This window comes from Musa acuminata, chromosome BXJ2-9 (genome assembly GCF_036884655.1).
Source record: "Musa acuminata AAA Group cultivar baxijiao chromosome BXJ2-9, Cavendish_Baxijiao_AAA, whole genome shotgun sequence".
Classification (NCBI taxonomy): Eukaryota; Viridiplantae; Streptophyta; class Magnoliopsida; order Zingiberales; family Musaceae; genus Musa; species Musa acuminata.
The window spans coordinates 32,326,676-32,349,813 of record NC_088346.1 but is presented as its reverse complement, the minus strand read 5'-3'; the positions used below and the strand labels follow the sequence as shown (position 1 = coordinate 32,349,813).

Sequence of the window (23,138 nt, the reverse complement as noted above, 5' to 3'; positions counted from 1 at the left end):
TTTCATCAACAAAAAGGAGAACGATATAAGCAAATTTTAAGCATAAGTGCTTGTAATTTTTCATGTCATAACTAGGTTCATGTCATTTTCCAACAGTGAGTGATAGGATATCAATTATACACACATCTCAAGGAAAACATAACATGGAGATAGCTTTGAAAACTTCTTCCTTTTTATCTGTTATTATCTTTTTGCATGAAGGAGGAAGACTATTTGTGATACATGCTATTTGTGAGTTTATTTCAAGTGAAGTTAAAATCGGTGAGAGATTAAATCATGCTTCATTTTTACAAGGATCAAGATATGTATGTGAAACAAATCCTTGTAAGTAAAAACACTTTCATCCATATTCATCAAATCCATTTCTCAAAAAATGAGAGATATATTTGCTAGTTGATTACATATGTCAAAATTCAATGATATGAACTAAACTTGATATGACATATGCTTGTTAAGTTCGGAAGAGAGTAAACTTGATATGTTAGGATCAAGTGAATCCGAAAATGAAATTTGACTCTTTCTTGCATTCGGACAAGGTTTTGCTATAGATATTCAATTACAATCATGAAGGTAAAGCATGCTTGTTATCATGGAAGTTTTGTATTCAAGCACATAATTTTCTAATGTGTAATTGTGTAAAATCATTATGCCAATCAAGTGATTTGATCATTCAATCAAGAAAGTTCAAAAAATAATTTTAATACGTTCAATCATTAGGACGTATTTTTGCCATAGTTTTTCAAATGAAGATAAGGCATGTTCATCATCATGGTAGTACGATGGCAAGTTTACAATTTTAAGACAAGCAAGCTAGTAATTTTGAGATGTTCAAGAAAGCAACTCTTGCTTTTTGAAATATAAGTTTTGCTACATGTGCAAGTTAACTTTTTGCTTCTGCAAGATATCATTCCTTGGTGATGTTTAATATAGCAAGTTCTACATCATGCAAGCTAGTGAACATTTTAGAACATGCATAATCACCAAAGCATCATAAATTTTAATGTTGTGTAAAATTACAAATTTTGCATGTTTGCATTTGTGCATCTTGAGATTTGTAAGATAGCACTTCATGGTGATGTTCAAGATAGCAATTCCTTTTCTTTTGAGAAGTGTAATTATTTTCTTTCTCCCCTTTTTTTTTTGAATTATATGAGCTAGCAAATTAGCTTTCAAGCATGTTTTGCTCCCCCTTTGTCATTGTCAAAAAGAAGGGTAGACCCTTTACATTAATCTCTAAATTATAACAAAGGTAAATAGTATTGATGAAAATTCAAGTCTTGAATGTCAAAACAATTATTTTATCATGAATATTTCATCATTGCATGCATCATTATCATCATATATAAACTCATTATTATATGATTCCAAATCATCATTCCTATCATTGTTTCAATCATCTTTATAGCTTATGATGCACAATATGTCAAACCATCTAACATGATACAAACATTTATTTTCAAAGTATTTATCACTATATTTTGATCATGATACCAACATTCATCATTTAGAGCATTCATGACATTAAATCAACATTTATAATACTTCATTTTAGCAATAACTCATAGCATTTTAAATCATGATTCACATCATATGCAATACATCACATCATAATTAAAAAGCTCAAGTATTGCGTACATCATTGCAAATCATAAATGTTTCATATCATGATGGTATCAATTTTGTTAAATTATATCCTACCATGCATGATCATAACTTTTCATTTGTATACATCAAAATAAATTAATGAATATTTCATGTATTCATATCATCACATAAGGAATATCAAGAAGAAAATAATTGGGTGATGAGATAAATATTTTATGAATACACGGAATTGTATAAAAATCATATCATGAATACAAGGAATATAGGTCACAATCATTCAAGAGAAAAATCATCATTCATTTTCAATTCATTCAATTTGATAAATCATGATCATGATTTTGATAGAACTCATTTCAAATTTAAATCATCAAAATCATTCTTATGGCTCACACAATTTATAACAGAAATAGATTCATGATTTCATTGATAATATATATATATATATATATATATATATATATATATATATATATATATATATATATATAAGTGTTTCATTTTAAGTGATCGATTTCATGTTAGCCTGCCTTTTCATTTATGTCAAATGAAAACATGCATCAATTTTTAAAGCCACTGTTATTATTATGAAAATCGATAATCCATAATTATCAAACTAATAAACACGATTTTTTAAAATCTCATGCATAGAATAAAATCATGGTATCAAAACATCATTATATCATCAAGCATGATTTCATATTTTCAATCAAAATCATTTTGTTTGTTTATCATAAAATATGTATTTTTCATGATTATTTTCAAAACTACTAGCATGATCATAAATTTTGCATTTTCATCATAATTTTTTTTTTAAACATGTAATTTTCGAGAAAATTAATTCTATATTAAAAAAGAAAATGCATTATGAAGAGCATCATGTAATTTCGAAATAATTCAAGAGAGTTGAGTTACTTACCTTGTAGTCGAAGCCCGTCAAAGCCCAATTCGCTGTTTCACCTTTGGAAGTTCTTGATTCATCCTTGGTTGCCTTCCTCTTCTTTGGTCTCTTTCTTCGTTCAAGTTCATTGTCTATTTTAGATTTTTGTTTAATAAACTTATTAAGATTTAGTGTTCGAAGTTCAAGTTCATCATTGTCCTCATCACTTGAGTCATCGCTCAAGTGGTATTCATTTGTCCGGAGTTCCAAATCCTTCCTGTTCTTTGGAAGGTGATTGTGTTCAACATGTTCATCATGTGCATTGTGCACCATTTCATATGTCATCAACGAACCAATTAGTTCTTCAAGTGGTAAGTTGTTTAGGTTTTTAGCTTCTTGTATTGCAGTTACTTTTGAATCCCACTTCTTAGAGAGAGAACGTAAAATCTTGTTTACGAGTCCAAAATCCGAAAAATATTTTCCAAGAGCTCTTAAACTATTGACGACATCCGTGAAACGGGTGTACATGTCGCCTATAGTCTCGCTTGGTTGCATTTGAAAAAGCTCAAAATCATGCAATAAAATGTATACTTTTGAGTCTTTGACTCTACTAGTTCCCTCGTGCGTGATTTCAAGTGTTCGCCAAATGTCAAAAGCCGTTTCGCATGAAGAAATCCGATTGAACTCATTTTTGTCCAAAGCGCAAAATAAGGCATTCATAGCCTTTGCGTTTAAAGAAAAATACTTCTTCTCCAAATCCGACCATTCGTTCATCGGTTTAGAGGGAAGTTGAAAACCGTTTTCAATGATATTCCATAAATCCAAATTCAGAGAAATCAAGAAAACTCTCATTCGAGTTTTCCAATAAGTGTAGTCCAATCCGTTAAACAACGGTGGACGAAAGACCGAAAAGCCCTCTTGAAAGCCATGAAGAGCCAGTTCTCTCGGGTGTAAATCCGAAATGAGAAAAACCGGGCTCTAATACCAATTGTTAGGATCAAGAGCACTAAGAGGGGGGGGGGGGGGGTGAATTAGTGCAGCGGAAATCTTTCAACTATTAAAATCGAAAGCTGCGTTCGTTCGATAAAAACGATTTCGATGTAAAAGCCGATTCTAAGATTACTTTAATTTAAGATTAAGCAAGATGACGTTAAAGTAAATCTATGAAGGCAGTTTGCAGTTTATGATGGAAATCAGAATGTAAGCGCAAACTGAAATGTGACGTTCGTACGATAAAACTGGTTTACGTCTAAAAGCCGATTCTGAAGATACTAAACTTTGAGATACATTTTATAAATGAGCACAAGGCAGTTTGTAGTTATGATAGAAATCAAAACGTAAACGTAAACTGAAATATGATGATCGTACGAAAAAGCCGATTTACGTTTGAACGTAGATTCAGAAAGCTCTGAATTTAGAAACTCGTTCGTAAAAGCGCAGAAGGCAGTAAGCTATTGAGGAGGTTTGCAGTAAAGATAAAATGCTCAAAGTAAATGCAAACTGAGATTTAGAGTGGTTCGGTCAATCTTGACGTACTCCACTTTTGGCTTCCTCCACCGACGAAGTTACCGACGTCAACTAGAGGCCTTCATTCAATAGGCGAAGGCCAACCACCCTTTTACAGTTTCACTCCTTTTGACGGGCTTAGGAGACAACCCTTACAGAAATTTTCTCTCCTCTCTTTACAACTCAGAACTTGGAAGAAAAGAGGGAGAAGAACTTTTGGTCTTTACAACAATTTTGAGCTCTAAGAATCACAGAAAAAGATCAAGATTTCGGTGTATGTCTGTACTCTTTCAGTGCTGAATGGGTGGGGTATTTATAGGCCCCAACCCAGTTCAAATTTAGAGCTCAAAACTGTCAATTCCCGGAATTCCGGGATCAGGCGGTTGCACGTCCTGACTGGAGCGGTTGCACCGCCTGGCAGAGCTCGAAGACTGAGCCTCTGGGCGGTGCCACCTCTGTCAGGGGTGGTTGCACCTCTCTGCCAGAGCTCGAAGACTGAGCTCAGGCGGTTGCACCTCCTGATTGGGGTCGTTGCACCGCTTGCCAGAGCTCGAAGACCGAGCTCAGGCGGTGCTACCTCCTGTCAGGGGAGGTTGCACCGCCCAGTCTCGCTCGGAGACTGAGCCCAGGTGGTGCCACCTCCTAGCTGGGGCAGTTGCACCGCCCAATCTCGCTTGGAGACTGCCTCCTGGGCGGTGCTACCTCCTACCCTCGCGGTGCTACCTCCTAGCACTATTTCAGGTCCGAATGGGTTGATCCATTCAGCCTAATTTGGGTCTTTCAGGGGCCCGATTGCCCCAAGATTAAGTTAATGGGATCACCTCCCATTTCTAACTTAATCATTATGCTAACTACGATTATTTCCTAAGACATTTACTGCAACTTGCTCCGGTACGTCAATCGCTTCTTCCGACGAGCTTCCGACGAACTTCTATCGATCATCCGATGAACCCTCGGTGATGCTCCTGCGGACTTCAGGCAAACTCCTGGACTTACGACGATCCACTTGGCGAGTTCCGACGAGCTTCTTTGGCAAGCTCCTGGACTTCTCGGATTTGTTCCCGCAGAACCTCCGACGACTGTCCGAACTTCCGTAGAACTCTCGAACTCCCAACGTGATCATTGTCTTGACTCCGGTGTAACTACTACTGCATGTCTTACTTTCATCATAGTTAATCCTGCACATGTAAAACAGAACTTCGATCGAGACAATTAATACTAAGCATTAATCACGTTGTCCGGCATGTCATTGGTCTCTCGACGCTTCATCCGATTCTTCGGTGCATCGTCCTCTCTTGCAGCCTATTGCCCAATCGGCCAGTTGTCTCCGCAACTCCGATGTCCTTGGCGCAATATCCGCTCTCCTTGGCCCGATGCCCGAGTCCACGGCCCGAAGCCTTCTGTCGATACGTCGACCGATCCACCGGCCCGACGTCCAATCTCTAACATGTTCCTCCGGCATAACATGATTTTCCTACTTTAATTGTCTCGTCCTGATCGAAGCATCCTGCGTCACTCAAAACGTAGATTAAATCATAAACGTATATCAAGTAGTTTCATCATCAAAATACGAGATTCAACAGCTTGATCTTAAGTTAAAGAAATCTTAGAATCGGCTTTCACACCTAAATCATTTTTATCGTTCGAACGCAATTTTTTTTATCGTTGAAAGATTTCCGCTGTACTAATTCACCCCCCCCCCCCCTCTTAGTGCTCTTGATCCTAACAATTGGTATCAGAGCGGGGTTAACTCTCAAATGGATTAAAACCTAAGAGAGATGGCATACGCCGGAAACCAAGAGGGCCATTCTATTACACGTCCACCCATGTTCAATGGGATGGACTACACCTATTGGAAGACCCGAATGAGGATCTTTTTTATTTCTATGGATTTTGAACTTTGGAATCTTGTCGAAAATGGATTTTCGAAGTCTTCTCTTCCAATGATCGATTGGAATGAATTGGAGAAGAAGGCTTTCGCTCTTAATGCAAAGGCTATGAATGCCTTATTTTGTGCGCTTGATAAAAACGAGTTCAATCGTATTTCGGTTTGTGAAACCGCATTTGATATTTGGCATACACTCGAAGTGACTCACGAAGGCACAAGTAGAGTGAAAGAGTCAAAAATCAATCTTTTGTTACATTCTTTCGAACTTTTCCAGATGAAACCGAGTGAGACTATTGGCGACATATTTACCCGTTTCACGGATGTCGTCAACTGTCTAAAAGGACTCAGAAAATGTTTTTCGGATTTTGAGCTCGTAAATAAGATTCTAAGATCCCTTCCTAAGAGTTGGGATCCTAAAGTCACTGCTATTCAAGAGGCGAAAGATCTAAACAACTTCCCTCTTGAAGAACTAATCGGGTCATTAATGACCTACGAGATGACTTGCAAAGCTCATGAAGAGCAAGAAGACATCCTTCCAAAAGAACAGGAAGGATATAGCACTTAGAACTTCAGAAGACCACTTGAGAGAAAGCTCAAGTGATGAGGACTATAACGATGACTTGGCACTTCTAACAAGAAAATTTAAAAAATTCATTAAAAGAAACAAGTTTAAAAATGACACAAAAAATAAACTTGAACCCAAGAAGGGCCAAGTTATTTGCTATGAGTGCAAAAAGCCGGGACACTACAAGAATGATTGTCCCCAAGTTAAAAAGAGAACATCAAAGAAGAAGGCGCTCAAAGCAACATGGGATGACTCAAACGCGTTCGAAGAAGAGGAGTCCAACACCGAGCAAGTTGCTCATTACGCCTTAATGGCCTTTAGAGAGGAGGTAACGAATTTAATAGACGCAGATTTATCATTTGATGAATTATTAAATGCCTTCCATGACTTATTTGATGAATGCAAGATTATTAGTAGAAAATATAAATTGCTAAAAAAAGAGCATGATAGTCTTACTTGTAATTTTGATAAGTTAAAAACTGAATATCATGATAGTTTAAGTTCATGCATAAAATGCCATGATCTAGAAACTCTCCAAAAGGAAAACTTGCTACTTAAGGACACCTTGAAGAAATTCGAGGTTGGTAGCAAGTCATTGAACATGATCCTTGCAAACAAGGGTCACGTTCCCAAAAGAAGTGGAATCGGATTTGTGAGAAGTCCTCACCAAAATCCAACCACCTTCATAAAAGGCCCCATCTTATATGTTCGACACCAAAGCAAATGCAACTTTTGTTGTAAACTTGGACACAAAACGCATTATTGTCCATTCAAGAAAATTAGTCCGAACAAATTAATTTGGGTTCCTAAAGGAACCATGATAAATTCTATGCAACATGATAAACAATGTAGATTTATTTTTTAGGCACCCAAAAGCAAATGGGTACCTAAAAATCATCATTTCTTGTAGAAACCTATACTATTGCAAACTAGGAGCAAGAGATGGTACCTTGATAGTGGATGCTCAAGGCATATGACCGGAGATCCATCTCAATTCTCTAAGCTCACTAGCATAGACGAAGGCTATGTCACCTTCGGAGACAACAACAAGGGTAAAATCATTGGCAAAGGAACCATAGGTAACAAATCCAACTTCTTTATCGAAGATATTTTGTTAGTTAATGGTTTAAAACATAACCTCTTGAGCATTAGTCAATTATGTGATAAAGGATATATTGTTAGATTCGAATCTAATACTTGTATCATTAAAAAACCACACAAGAACACGTCTTTGATTGCATTAAAACAAAATAACGTATACACTATTGACATTAATGATTTGTGTAATGAAATGTGTTTTTCGATTTTGAATGAAGATGCTTGGCTATGGCATAGAAGATTAGGTCATGCTAGCATGAAACTAATCACTCAAATATCATCTAAAGAACTTGTAAGACGAATTCCTCATATCAAGTTCATCAAAGATAATATATGTGATGCTTGCCAATTAGGTAAACAAATTAAGGGTAGTTTCAAATCTAAGAATCAAATAAGCACCTCTAGGCCCTTACAATTGATCCATATGGACTTGTTCGGACCAATCTCTACATCAAGCCTAGGAGGTAGCAAATACGCCTTCGTCATTGTGGATGACTATAGCAGATACACATGGACTTACTTCTTAAAACAGAAAAATGAATGCTTTAGATATTTTACCAAGTTTTGTAAACTTATTCAAAATGAGAAGGGTTCTATGATTTCGTCAATTAGAAGTGATCACAGTGGTGAATTTCAAAACCATGATTTCCAAGAATTTTGTGAACTCAATGGATACAACCATAATTTCTCTACTCTAAGAAATCCTCAACAAAATGGAGTAGTAGAAAGAAAAAATCAAAATTTACAAGAAATGGCAAGAACCATGTTGAATGAATATAGCCTACCCAAATATTTTTGGGCCGAAGCCGTAAATACTGCATGCTATATTTTGAATAGAGTTCTAGTAAGACCCTTACTCACCAAAACTCCCTATGAATTATGGAACAACAAAAAACCCCAATGTTTTATATTTTAAAGTCTTTAGGTGTAAGTGTTTTATCTTGAATGAAAAAGATAACTTAGGAAAATTTGATGCTAAATCTGATGAAGGAATCTTTCTTGGTTATTCTTCGGTTTCTAAAGCTTTTCGTATCTTCAACAAAAGAACTTTAATTATTGAAGAATCCATTCATGTTGTCTTTAATGAGATTTCTGAAATCAGGAAAAATGATTTTGATGATGATGTTAATTTTGATTCCTTGAATTTAAATGAAACCCCGTCTCCAACTAGTAACTTGAATGCATTCACTTCCGAAATATCCTTACCCAAGGATTGGAAGTATGTAGATGCTCATCCTAAGGAGCTAATCTTAGGAGACACATCAAGGGGGTTCAAACACGTTCTTCTCTTAAAAAATTTTGTTCCAACGCCGCTTTTCTCTCCCAAATTGAACCCAAATGTGTTGACGAAGCCATGAAAGATGATTCATGGATTATCGCAATGCAAGATGAATTAAATCAATTTGAGAAAAATGAGGTGTGGAAGCTTATTCCTAGACCAAATGACCATTTAGTTATTGGTACTAAATGAGATTTTAGAAACAAGCAAGATGAATATGGTATCGTGGTTAGAAACAAGGCTAGATTAGTGGCCAAAGGTTTCAACCAAGAAGAAGGTATCGATTACGAAGAAACCTTCGCTCTTGTGGCTCGATTAGAAGCCATAAGGATGCTCCTTGCCTACGCTAGTAGTAATAATTTTAAGTTGTTTCAAATGGATGTTAAAAGCGCTTTTCTTAATGGCTTTATTTCTGAAGAAGTCTATGTTGAACAACCTCCTGGATTTAAAAATAATAGCCTCCATAATCATGTGTTTATATTAACTAAAGCTCTCTATGGTTTAAAATAAGCTCCGAGGGCTTGGTATAAGAGACTTAGTTCTTTTCTTATTGAAAATAATTTCACAAAAGGCAAGGTTGATACTACATTGTTCATCAAAAATTTTGAATATAATTTTCTCATTGTTTAGATTTATGTTGATTATATTATCTTTGGTTCTACGAATGAATCTCTTTGTGAATTTTTTGCTAAAACTATGAGTCTTGAATTCGAAATGAGTTTAATGAGAGAATTAACATTCTTCTTAGGCTTACAAATCAAACAACTAAGCAATGACATCTTTATTAGTCAAACTAAATATGCTATGAATTTGCTGAAAAAGTTTAATATGAATAACTCAAAAGCTATTAACACTCCTATGAGCACCTCCACTAAGTTAGAAATTGATGAAAGTAGAGAAAGCTTCGATCAAAAAACTTATAGGGGTATGATAGGAAGTTTACTTTACCTCACTGCAACTAGACCAGATATCATGTTCAGTGTAGGACTTTGTGCTAGATTTCAATCAAACCCTAAGATATCTCATCTCAAAGTAGTTAAAAGAATACTTAGATATCTTAGTGGTACCACAAATCTAGGATTATGGTACCCAAAATCAGAGAATCTTGAGTTAATTGCTTATGCTGATGCGGACTTTGCTGGCTGTAGACTAGATAGAAAAAGCACATCAGGAACATGTCAATTTTTAGGACATGCCCTTGTTTCCTAGTCATCTAAGAAATAAAACTCAGTTGCACTATCAACAACCGAAGCTGAATATATTGCAGTAAGTGCATGCTGTGCACAAGTTGTATGGATGAAAAACACCTTAGAAGACTATAAAATTCATCTTAAAAATATTTCTATTAAATGTGATAATACAAATGCAATATGCTTAACCAAAAATCCTATACAACACTCAAGAACAAAACATATTGATATTATACATCACTTTATACGAGATCATGTTACTAATCATGATGTAATCATAGAATTTATTGATACTAAACATCAACTAGCTGATATCTTTACAAAACCTCTAAGTGAAGAACAATTTGATTTCATAAGAAGAGAACTAGGAATGTTGATGTGTCCGAGTACATAAACTAGTTAAAATTATCTTTCGGACTTTATTGAATGATCAAATCACTTGATTGCCATTACATGCCTAAATAACATGTTGGAAATTATGTGTTGAATACAAAAATTTCCATAACAATAAGCATGTTTTGTCTTCATGATTGTATTTATAAATCAATAGCATAGTCTTGTCCGAATGCATGAAAGTGTTAATTTCATTTTCGGGTTCGCTTAACAATTAGTATCCTAAAAATCGGATTTTCTCATACACTTATGAAAGATATTTTTCTGAAATGGATTTGATGAAATGATTCCTGCTTATGAATTCCATCTTGAAATATGGATGATAGTGTTTTTACTTGCAAAGATTTGTTTCACATACATATCTTGATACCTGTAAAAATAAAGCATGATTCAATCTCTCATCGACTTTAACTTCATGAGTTGATCTCTCATCGGTTTTAACTTCACTCATAAGTAAACTCACAAATAGCTGGTATCACAAATAGCCTTCCTCCTTCATGCAAAAAGATTATAACAAATAAAAAGGAAAAAGTATTCAAAGCATGTATCATGCTTTCCTTTATATGCTTGGAAAATAACATGTAAAGGCATGAACAACTATCACGCTTATGCTCAAAATTCGCTTATTGTTCTCCTGCTATCACAATTACCATGCTTTTTGTTGATGACAAAGGGGGAGAAATATATGAGTATTAATGCCATGCTTGCATCACCGAGAAATATATAAGTATTAATGCCATGCTTGCATCACCAAGAGATATATGAATTGATGCTATGATTGCTATAATTTGCATTATGCCTTGTTTGTATCTTGTAATGATATCAAAATCTTACTTCGTAGTTTTACATGTTGATATCTTACAATATGATGAATTGCTACTATTACCATCATTCAAACCTGTTATGTAAAATTTGAAAATGAATGTCAAGCCTTGACATCATCTTCAGAGAGATACATCATGATGGGAATCATGATGGGAGTATTGATAAGTTTAAATGATTTTAACTTATCAATATATCTCTTGAATTCTAAAATGACTTATCTCAAGTATGACATATAGACAGGGGGAGTTAAGGTTAACTCCATTATCAATTGATTGTCATCATCAAAAAGGGGGAGATTGTTAAATCTCGGATTTTGATGATGAAGTCAATTGTCATTTGTTATCTAATCTATATGTTGAGATAAGTGTGCAGGATTAACTATGATGAAAGTAAGACATGCAGTAGGAGTTGCGCCGGAGTCAAGACAATGATCACATTGGGAGTTCGAGAGTTCGACAGAAGTTCGGACAGTCATTGGAGGTTCTGCGGGAACAAATCCGAGAAGTCCATGAGCTTGCCAAAGAAGCTCGTCGAAACTCGCCAAGTGGATCGTTGCAAGTCCAGGAGTTTGCCGGAAGTCCGCAGGAGCATCATCGAGGGTTCATCGGATGATCAACGGAAGTTCGCCGGAAACTCGCCGGAAGAAGCGATTGACGCACCGGGGCAAGTTGCAGTAAATGTCTTAGGAAATATCGTAGTTACACAATGATTAAGTTAGAAATGGGAGGTGATCCCATTAACTTAATCTTGGGGCAATTGGGCCCCTAAAAAACCCAAATTGGGCTGAATGGATCAACCCATTCGGACCCTGATTTCTAGCAGGAGGTGCAACCGCCCAAGCCAGGAGGTGGCACCGCCTGGGCTAAGTCTCCGAGCGAGATTGGGCGGTGCAACTGCCCCAGCCAGGAGGTGGCACCGCTTGGGCTCAGTCTCCGAGCGAGACTGGGCGGTGCAACCTCCCCTGACAAGAGGTGGCACCGCCTGGGCTCGGTCTCCGAGCACTGGCTGAGCGGTGCAACCGCCTCAGTCAGGAGGTTGCACTGCCTGAGCTTGGTCTTCGAGCTCTGGCAGGAGGTGCAACCGCCCCTGACAGGAGGTGGCACCGCCCAGAGGCCCAGTCTTCGAGCTCTGCCAAGCGGTGCAACTGCTCCAGTCAGGAGGTGCAACCGCCAGATCCCGAAATTCCGGGAATTGACAGTTTTGAGCTCCAAATTTGAACTGGGTTGGGGCCTATAAATACCCCACCCATTCAGCACTGAAAGAGCATTGAACATACATTGAAATCTTGATCTTGTTCTGTGATTTTTAGAGCTCAAAATTGTTGTAAAGGCCAAAAGTCCTTCTCCCTCTTTTCTTCCAAGTTCTGAGTTTTAAAGAGAGGAGAGAAAATTCTGTAAGGGTCGTCTCCTAAGCCCGTCAAAAGGAGTGAAACTGTAAAAGGGTGGTTGGCCTTCGCCTATTGAAGGAAGGCCTCTAGTTGACGTCGGTGACCTCGTCGGTGGAGGAAGCCAAAAGTGGAGTAGGTCAAGATTGACCGAACCACTCTAAATCTCGGTTTGCATTTACTTTGAGCATCTTATCTTTACTGCAAACCTCCTCAATAGCTTACTGCCTTCTGTGTTTTTACGAACGTGTTTCAAAGTTCAGTGCTTTCCGAATCGGCGTTTAGACGCAAATTAGTTTTATCGTACGAACATCATATTTCAGTTTGCGCTTACGTTCTGATTTCCATCATAACTACAAACTACCTTTATATCTTTGCTTTAACTGCATCTCGTTTCATCTCAAGTTAAAGTGGTTTATGAATCGACTTTCACACCGAAATCGCTTTTATCGTACGAATGTCGTATTTTAGTTTTGCGCTTATATTCTGATTTTCATCATAACTGCAAACTGCCTTCATTGATTGACTTTAACGTAATCTTGCTTGATCTTAAGTTAAAGTAATCTTAGAATCGACTTTCACACCGAAATCATTTTTATCGTTCGAACGTAGTTTTTTTTTTATCGTTGAAAGATTTCCGCTGCACTAATTCACCCCCCCCCTCTTAGTGCTCTTAATCCTAACAGGCACATGACCGGAGATTAATCTCAATTCTCTAAGCTCACTAGCCTAGACGAAGGGTATGTCACCTTCGGAGATAAGAACAAGGGTAAAATCATTAGCAAAGGAACCATAGGTAACAAATCTAACTTTTTGATTGAAGATGTATTATTAGTTGATGACTTAAAGTATAATCTTTTGAGCATTAATCAATTATGTGATAAAGTATACATCATTAGATTTGAATCCAATGCTTGCATTATTGAAAAATCACACAAAAATACATCTATGATTGCCTTAAAATAAAATAAAATAATATATACACTATCGATATTGATGATCTTTATAACGAAATATGTTTTTCAATTTTGAATGACGATGCTTGGCTTTGGCATAGGAGATTAGGTCATACTAGCATGAAACTAATCTCTCAAATCTCATCTAAAGAACTTGAGCATCCACTATCAAGGTACCATCTCTTGCTCCTAGCTTGTGATGATATATGTTTTTACAAAAAAGGATGATTTTTAGGTACCCATTTGACCTTGGGTGCCTCAAAAACTGATCTAAATTGCTTATCATGTTGCATGGAGTTCTTAATGGTTCCTTTTGGAACCCAAATCAAATTGTTTGGACTAACTTTCTTGAATGGACAATGATAAGTTCTATGTCTATGTTTGCAACAAAAGTTGCATTTATTTGGTGCGAAATATGCAAGATAGGGCCTTTAATGAAAGTGGTTGGATTTTGGTGAGAGCTTCTCATAAATCCGATTCTACTTCTTTTATGAACGTGACCCCTATTGGTAAGGATCATATTTAAGGACTTGCTACCAACCTCAAATTTCTTTAAGTTATCCTTGAGTAGCAAGTTCTCCTTTTGGAGTGTTTCTAAGTTATGACATTTCATACATGGAGCTAAACTATCATTATGCTCAATTTTTAATTTATCAAAATTACTAACAAGAGTATCATGCTCCTTTTTTAATAATTTATATTTTCTACTAATTATTTTGTATTCATCAAATAAATCATGGAAAACATTTAACAATTCATCGAATGATAAATCTGCATCAATTAAATTTGTTACCTCATCTCTAATGGCCATTAGTGCATAATGATCAACTTGCTTGGTGTTGGACTCCTCTTCTTCGGATGCGTTTGAGTCATCCCATGTTGCTTTGAGCGACTTCTTCTTTGGTGTTCTCTTCTTGGCTTGGGGACATTCACTTTTATAGTGTCCCAACTTCTTGCATTCGTAGTAAATTACTTGGTCTTTCTTGGGTTCAAATTTACTTTTAGTGTCATCTTTAAATTTGTTTCTTTTAATGAATTTTTTGAATTTCCTTATTAAAAGTGTCAAGTCATCGTCAAAGTCCTCATCACTTGAGTTTTCTCCCAAGTAGTCTTCTTGAGTTCTAAGTGTCATATCCTTCTTGTTCTTTGGAAGGGTGTTCTCATGCTCTTCATGTACTTTGCAAGTCATTTCGTAGGTCATTAGTGACCCGATTAATTCTTCAAGAGGGAAGTTGTTTAAATCTTTAGCCTCTTGAATGACCGTTACTTTAGGGTCCCAACTCTTTGGAAGAGATCTTAGAATTTTATTAATGAGCTCGAAATCCGAAAAACTTTTACCGAGTCCTTTTAGACCATTGACAACATCCGTAAAACGGGTGTACATGTCTCCTGTGGTCTCACTCAGTTTCATTTAAAAAAGTTCATAAGAATGTACTAAAAGATTGATTTTTGACTCTTTCACTCTACTCGTGCCTTTGTGAGTCACTTTGAGTGTATGCCAAATATCAAATGCAGTTTCACAAATTGAAATATGATTGAACTCGTTTTTATCTAGTGCACAAAATAAGGCATTCATAGCCTTTGCATTTAGAGCGAAAGTCTTCTTCTCCAATTCATTCCAATCAATCATTGGAATAGAAGACTTTGAAAATCTATTTTCTACAATATTCCAAAGCTCAAAATCAATGGAAATAAGGAAGATCCTCATTCGAGTCTTCCAATAGGTGTAATCCGTCCCATTGAACATGGGCGGACGTATAATATAGTGACCCTCTTGATTCCCGGCAAATGCTATCTCTCTTGGGTTTTAATCCAACTAAGAGTGAACCCGCTCTGATACTAATTGTTAGGATCAAGAGCACTAAGAGGGGGGTGCATTAATGCAGCGGAAAACTTTTGTCGGTTAAAATATGATTTCGTCAAAAATCATTTCAAAAAGATCTTTAAATTGAGAGTGTGTGGAATTGTAGTTGATATAAAGCAATGAAGGCAGTTTGCAGTTAAGATAAATAGCAAAAAGTAAATACAAACCGAGATTTAGAGTGGTTCAGTCAATCTTGACCTACATCCACTTTTGGCTTCCTCCTCCAATAAGGTCATCGACATCCACTAGAGGCCTTCCTTCAATAGGCGAAGGCCAATTATCCTTTTACAGCTTTTCTCCTTTTGACAGGCTTAGGAGACAACCCTTACAAGTTTTCACTCCTCTCTTGAATGATCAACACTTAGAAAGAAAGAGGGAGAAGAACTCTAGCTTTTACAACACTTTTAAGCCCTCAAATACTCAGAATTAAAACAAGCTTTCGGTGCCCTTTCATGCAGGAAAGGGTGGGGTTTATATAGGCCCCAATGAGTTTGAAAATGGAGCTCAAAAGTGTCCATTTCCGGATTTCCGGGGTCCTGGCGGTACCACCACCATAATTGGGCGGTACTACCGCCTATCATCGGCACTGGGCGATACTACCACTCAGTCTGGGCGGTACTACCGCCTGCTAGAGCTCGAAGACTGAGCTCTATTGGTACCACCGCTCGACAGGGGCAGTACCACCGCTGGCAATAATAACTACCGACGGTACCACCGCCTGACAAGGTGGTGCTACCACCCAGAATCCCTGGGAGACCGAGTCTCCTGGGTGGTGTGATAGAACCCTTGCAAACTCTAAACTTGGGGTTGATCTCTTTAGGGGATCGGCCTCCTTAGAAATCTATAGGGGTTCCTCCCTCCAAATTGCTGCTCAAAGGCTGTAGAAAAGATTAATCTATTGCTTATGAAAAGAGGAGGAATACATGACTATTTATAGGGCTTCTAAACCCTAACTCCTAATAGGACTCCTACTCAAGACTCTTACTTATAACGAACTCCAAATAGGACTCCTATTCAAGACTCATATTCCTTTACAACTCCTAATTCTTCTCTAAGAAATAACCTCTTAACCCTAGTCAGCCTCTTCACCTCTTTAATAGAGGTCAACTTAGGTAGATTTTATATGAATGTCCCTCTCAATTAGGACTCTCCAAGCTAGAGTCCTAATAGACCCGCCCTCTTCAAATCAGCCTTGTCCTCGAGGCTAATGATTCATGAATTCTGGGAATTTAATCTTTAAGTCGTCATAGTTCTCCCAAGTGGCATCTTCTATTGGTAGGTTCGCCCACTATATTAGCACTTCATTAGTGGGTTGTCGTCGTTGAGTCACAATCCATCGATCAATAATGACACTTGGTTGAGTCTGGAGTTCTCTTTGGGTAGTCATATTTGGTAGTAGCTTTGGGCTGTTTCCAAGCAACTATTTATAACTTCCGTCTAGCTGTTGGTTTGTGGGTGATATGTCGTACTCCTTTTCAATTTAGTATCCTGCATATGAAATAACTTTGTCCAAAATCTGCTCTTGAAGATGCAAGTAGAGTTTGTCACAAGCACAATGCACCCCTTATAGCATAATTCTTTTGAGTCCCGATTGTAATAAGCCACGGAGCTTAGTGCTTCCTCTAATTTTTTTACGATCTTACTGGTCTCCGAATCTTCCTATCATTCCATCTTAATATCCTCAAGGAAGTCGCTGGTCGGAAGTGAAATAGCCGAAAATTCAGCTTGCTCAGTTAGCTGCGAAAGCAATTCCCACAGCCATCCATCAACCTTCCACAGTCATCCATCAGCCCTCCACAATCACCCAAAGCAATTCTCACAATTACTTAAAAGATCGTCGCCAAATTCTGCCATCATCTCTACCATCGCAGATCATCCTTTGATCTCCCCATGAATTGTAATAGGTTCTGGTTTCTTACCTTACTACTGCTGCAATTTAGTTATCCTTATTTGAAAATTCAAAAAAAAAAATTGTCCCTATATTGTTGCATAAACTTTTCATCGTAAAATTTTCATCTCTACGACGAAAGATACATTGCAAAATTCCAACTGCATAGCACAGTTTGTTTGATCTTGCTACTGCATTTTTTCTATCCAAATCTCTACGAATTTTTTATAATAGCTTTGACACTTCCTAACAATAGATTTCCATTTAGTTTTATTAAAAAATTCTCAATATAAACCATTGATCTTTTACGTATAATATGCTATACTTGAAAATCTGCACTGTAAAATTTCAACCGTATAATATTATTTGTTTGATCTTGATACTATGTTTTTCTATCCAAATCTTTACAAAATTTTTATGATAGCTTTCACCCTTCCTAACAGTATATTTCCCTTTGGTTTCATCAAAAAATTCTCAATATAAACTACTGATCTTTTACATCCAATCTACTACACTTAAAAATCTGTGCTATAGAAAATTTCAGCCGCATATTGTTGCCTTAACCCATCTATTTGTAATATTTTTTGAATGAAATTTCTTATACACTTCATAGATCATCTTGGCTTCCATCTAAGATTGATCTATTGAGGAATTCATCTCTAAAAATGATTTTGTGTTATTGTAAATTTTCATTGTAAACCATTGAAATTTTTCGACGAGAATTCTGCTATCACAACTTGCACCAATTTTATTGCTATTACTGCCAAAATTTTCTTGATTAAATTGGACATCCTTGCTATCATATAAACTAAGATATTGCTGTCAATTCCCTCTACAAATCTCTCAAGTTTTTGGTAAACTTTCGTCGAGAAACTACTGTTTCTTCGATGATAATTCTGCTCTTATAAGACAACACAATTCTGCAGCAAACTTCCATTGATTTCTATCAAACCTTTGCTGCCATCTACCACAGATCTAAAACTTTCATCCATAGCCCTAAAACTTCACCAAACCACACCCTCAAACTGCACCTAAAACAACAACAAAATAAGCCTAAACCGCAGCCAACATCCACCAATCCACCAATCCATCAACCCTTTCGACCATCACTTCTCTCAAGCTATACATGCTTTTAACCCAACAACAAAAGAGAGATCTTAATATCACACATTTGGAGGCATATACTATGGTATCTAAGGAGGCAATCAATGCTAAATTCGAAGCCTTGGAGGCGCGAATGGAGGATAAGATTCGGACTCTCTTTACCGAACTTGGTTTGGGCTGACCACTAAGCCCGAAGAAATCACATCAAAGGGAGAGCTCTAGACAATCACATCAAGCCCAAAGAGATGACTTCCAAGGGAGGGGAGGCTCTATGATCGACCCCAACTATCCACGCATGAGATTGGACTTCCCTAGATGGGAAGAAGAAGACCCGATTGGTTAGATCTTGCGCGTGGAGTGATATTTTTGGTACCAAAAAACCGCGGACGCATCTATGGTAAAAAATACAGCTATACATCTTGAAGGAGATGTCATACAATGGTTTGACTAGTTTGAACACACTTATGAAGTCCTCTCATGGTGATAGTTCAAAGAAGGACTGGTGATCCGCTTTAGACCAACCGATTACGAGAACATTGACGGGCAACTAGCAAAGATCCGAAAAACCTCCGCCATTCAGGAGTACCAAACTAGGTTTGAAAGGTTATCTAATCAAACTCGTGATTGGTCTCAAAAACAGCTATTGGGGACTTTCATTGAGGGCTTAAAGTCGGAGATCCGGGGAGAAGTTAAAGCGTGACAACCGTACACGCTTATGGCAGCCATCTCTTTCGCACGACATCAAGAGGAGCGATTGAACCATGAAGCTCGGAGGACTAGAGTTGCTCGTCAACCAGCAAAACTGAAGCCCTCAGCCCCCCCTACTGTCGACTTGAGTCACTGTCACGCCCCCACAAAATATATCGATAATATTTAAAATCTTCATCACAACTAACCCAGGATCCAAACACACATTTGAGGTCACTAAGAAAACATTCAGATCAAAATTTTCACTTCTATAATCTACTAATTCATAACCCTGTGCAATTCATATACATAGCACACATCACTCGATAATTCATACAATCTGAACTCAACTCATCAAAATAAAAACCACAGTGTAAATCCACAAGTGGGGAATTCTATGCAGTCACCATAATCATCGATTTACCATAAGTTCATATCATTACACGAATTTAATTTAACATTCCAAAACCCTATACATGAGGGATCCATTAACTTACACAAAATCCACAGGTTTAGATTCATAGTCACATTTCATTAGATGCAAGGTAGCTCATACACAACTACATATATGCTAACAAAAGTTCTGCCCAACGTCTTCTAAACTTTCCACTGCCTCAGCCCATTCTTAACATTTAAGCAAGCGATACGCTATCCTGAAAAATTTATCAACAAACGGGGTGAGCATAAAGAGCTCAGCAAGTGACTAACATATCCATATCAAAAGGGTACAATTTCCAAAGAGATACAGTTTCAAAACACAAAGCAGAATATACGATTTCGTAGACATAATATCATTAGGAGCATAATCACAGTTTGTCCTTTCAATCATGCATATTTGGTTCCTGACAGATGGGGCAAAGAGTAATTGGAGCATATCAGAAACAAAGGAAACATATCAGAGCTTATCAATGGCATATAAAATGTCTCGAAGCATATCAACAGCATATGGAACATTTCGAAGCAAAATCATCAGTGAATGAAGCCTTTCAGAGCATATAGGTACACATATCGTACAAGAGCTCAAACGTCGTCCTTGACGTTGTAATCATATCAATCTTATCGAGAGTATGAACAGAAATAACTAACCAAAACTCTGGATGTCATATCAAACATATAGAGGGTGTAGTGGGATCTCAGTCAGAATGTGATTCATCCATTTCTGAATGACCACATGACAAAAGTCTCCCACGTCTGGGAGCTCCATCCACCCACGTCTAGGTGAAGTCAAAGGGGGGCCGGCAGAGCATCGCAGGCTCTAATCACATACCCACAAAGCGGGCAACAAGCGCATACCCTTTACCATTTCTGGCAAAGGTCCAGAATATCCCACATAACGGGACCCCACAAAGCGGGCAAATAGTGCATACCCTTTACCATTTCTGGCAAAGGTCCAGACAATCCCACACACCAGAGTACAAAAGGGTAGTTTCAACAATAAGTAGCATATATCGGAAGCACACGCGGAACAACAAAGCTTACATGTGCCTTTGTTAAGAACAAATGACGCAAGGACACAAATCTCTCACAAATGTATTCATTTTAGAAAGGAAAATGGAAGCAAGAGTGTACAGAGATTCCAATTATAGTTAGCTCAATTCAAATAAGAAGGTTAGACGAATTCAAGTATCCAAAGGAATGGAACAGAATACGCGAAATCGACCAAAGCACGATTTCGGACAGAATTCCAGTGGCACATCAAACAAATATTTCAGAATAACAATTATGCTCCAATTATCATAAGAAGACTATGGTCGAACCATATATCAATCTATATTCGGATGGAACAGATTTCATATGAAACAGGGCTCCCAACACAGAGTTACCTCAGATTTGGTAACACAAGGTCAAAATCACAATCACTGTTTTGCAGAATTTATAGGGTCGGACTCAACAGATAATAGGGTAGGCAATTGAATTCCAAAATTTCCAAACTGTATTTCAAAAGAAAGATTTTCAAATCTAGTTTCAAATAAAATCAGTTTGGTATAAATCAGAATTTTCAACAGGGAGTTATAGGTATTTTAGTATCGATAGGTCAAAAATCTTGAACTCTGTTTTACAGCGTCTATAGTCTCATTTGAGAAAAATGTTTGGGTAGGTATTCGGTGTCCAAATTCTACAAAATCGGTGTCAAAAGAATGACATAGGAGTCTAATTACAAACAAAATAGTTCCTGCCTGAATTCACATGTTGTGCTAAATCTTATAGCCGAAACAGTGTATAGGGGTTAGTATACCGAAAATATTTTAGAATCCATGGTTTTAAGTCCAAAGAGAGACATATCAGTTTCTAAATAGAAATCTTCCAATTTATTTTGAATCAACATAAAAACAGAGTCTAATACTTCTGTAGGATGGGGTTAGAATACTTGCCTTTGAGAATTTTGACCCCCAATGAAAAGATTAAAGCAAGAACCCCAAAAGCCCCAATTTTTGTTTCTCTTCTTCTTCTTCTTCTTTCTTTCTTTCTTTCCCTGATCACCCACGAGCTGCCTTCTCTGCTTCCTTAAGAACGAAGGCAGAGAAGCTTAAGCGGTGGGATTTGTCATTTGGTGCATTTTGCAGATTAGTCCTTGTTTTTATCATATTCACGATTAGGTCCTTAGGGTTTACATATAGGTCCTCAGATTCTTTTTTTTTTTTTTTTTTGAACAGATCTCCCAAATCTTAAAAATAAGTTACCTCTAATCCATACTCTATCTCTTTTGTCAATTAAAATAGATGCTTACATTATCACCAAAATTATACGAACATTCGGAAATGAGGGGTGTTACACTCTCCCCCCCTTAAAAGAAAAATTTAGTCCTCTAAATTTATCGTACCTCTATTCGATGAAAAGACGAGGATACACCTTTTTCATTTCCTCTTCTAGCTCCCAAGTTGTCTCCGCTGTAGAATGATGTCTCCAAATTACTTGAACCAGTGGAATGACCCGATTCCTTAGGACTTTTTCTTTCTTATCAATAATCTGAATAGGCTCTTCCACATTGGATAAATCTTTATCGATCTCCACCAGCTCATACTTAATGATGTGAGAAGGGTCATACATATACTTTCTAATCATCGAGACATGAATTATATCATGGACATGGCTCAATGCTGGTGGTAAGGCAATCCTGTAAGCGACAGAACCAACCCTCTCAAGAACCTCAAAAGGTCCAATAAATCTTGGGCTTAATTTTCCTTTCTTCCCAAACCTTATAATGCCTTTGGAAGGGGAGACTTTTAAGAATACAAATTCTCCAACTTCAAACTCAATATCTCGCCTTCTATTGTCGGCATAACTCTTTTGACGACTCTGAGCAGTTTTTAGCCTTTTTCTTATAACTTGAATTTTCTCGGTAGTTTCTTGTACCTTGTCCGGTGCTAACAGCTTTCTGTCACCAACTTCCTCCCAACATATAGGTGTTATGCACCTTCACCCATATAAAGCTTCATAAGGAGCCATCTGAATACTTGAATGATAACTATTATTATACGTGAACTCAACAAGTGAAATATCCTTATCCCATTCACCTTTCCAATCCATAACATAGGCTCTGAGCAAATCCTCAAGTGTTTGAATTGTTCTTTCTGACTGACCATCAGTCTGAGGATGATATGCAGTACTAAACTTAACTTTAGTGCCCATCGACTCCTGCAATCTTCTCCAGAATCTAGAGAGAAATCTGGAGTCTCTATCAGAGATAATCGCCTTTGGAATACCATGAAATCTTACTATTTCATTAACATATAAATCTGCAAGTCTATCAAGCGAATAAGTCATATTAATCGGTAGGAAATGTGCAGATTTTGTTAACCTATCAATGATAACCCAAATAGCATCATGCTTTTTAGAGGTTCTGGGTAGTCCTGAAACAAAATCCATAGTAATGCATTCCCATTTCCATTTAGGAATATCTAAAGGTTGTAACAACCCTCCAGGTCTTTGGTGTTCTACTTTGATTTGCTGACAAGTCAAACATTTTGAAACATACATTGCAATTTCCTTCTTCATGCCTTCCCACCAATAATGACTTTGAAGATCTCT

General features: G+C 37.1%; 1 long non-coding RNA gene across 1 annotated transcript; it reads right to left on the bottom strand.

Annotated features, from left to right (window-relative positions):
• Positions 1-19,511: 19,511 nt before the first annotated feature.
• Positions 19,512-22,035, bottom strand: LOC135622164 (uncharacterized). The gene is made up of 2 exons (XR_010490997.1): positions 21,482-22,035; positions 19,512-19,762 (listed from the first exon to the last, which is right to left on the bottom strand). It is a non-coding gene; the product is annotated as an uncharacterized LOC135622164 (long non-coding RNA).
• Positions 22,036-23,138: the final 1,103 nt, after the last annotated feature.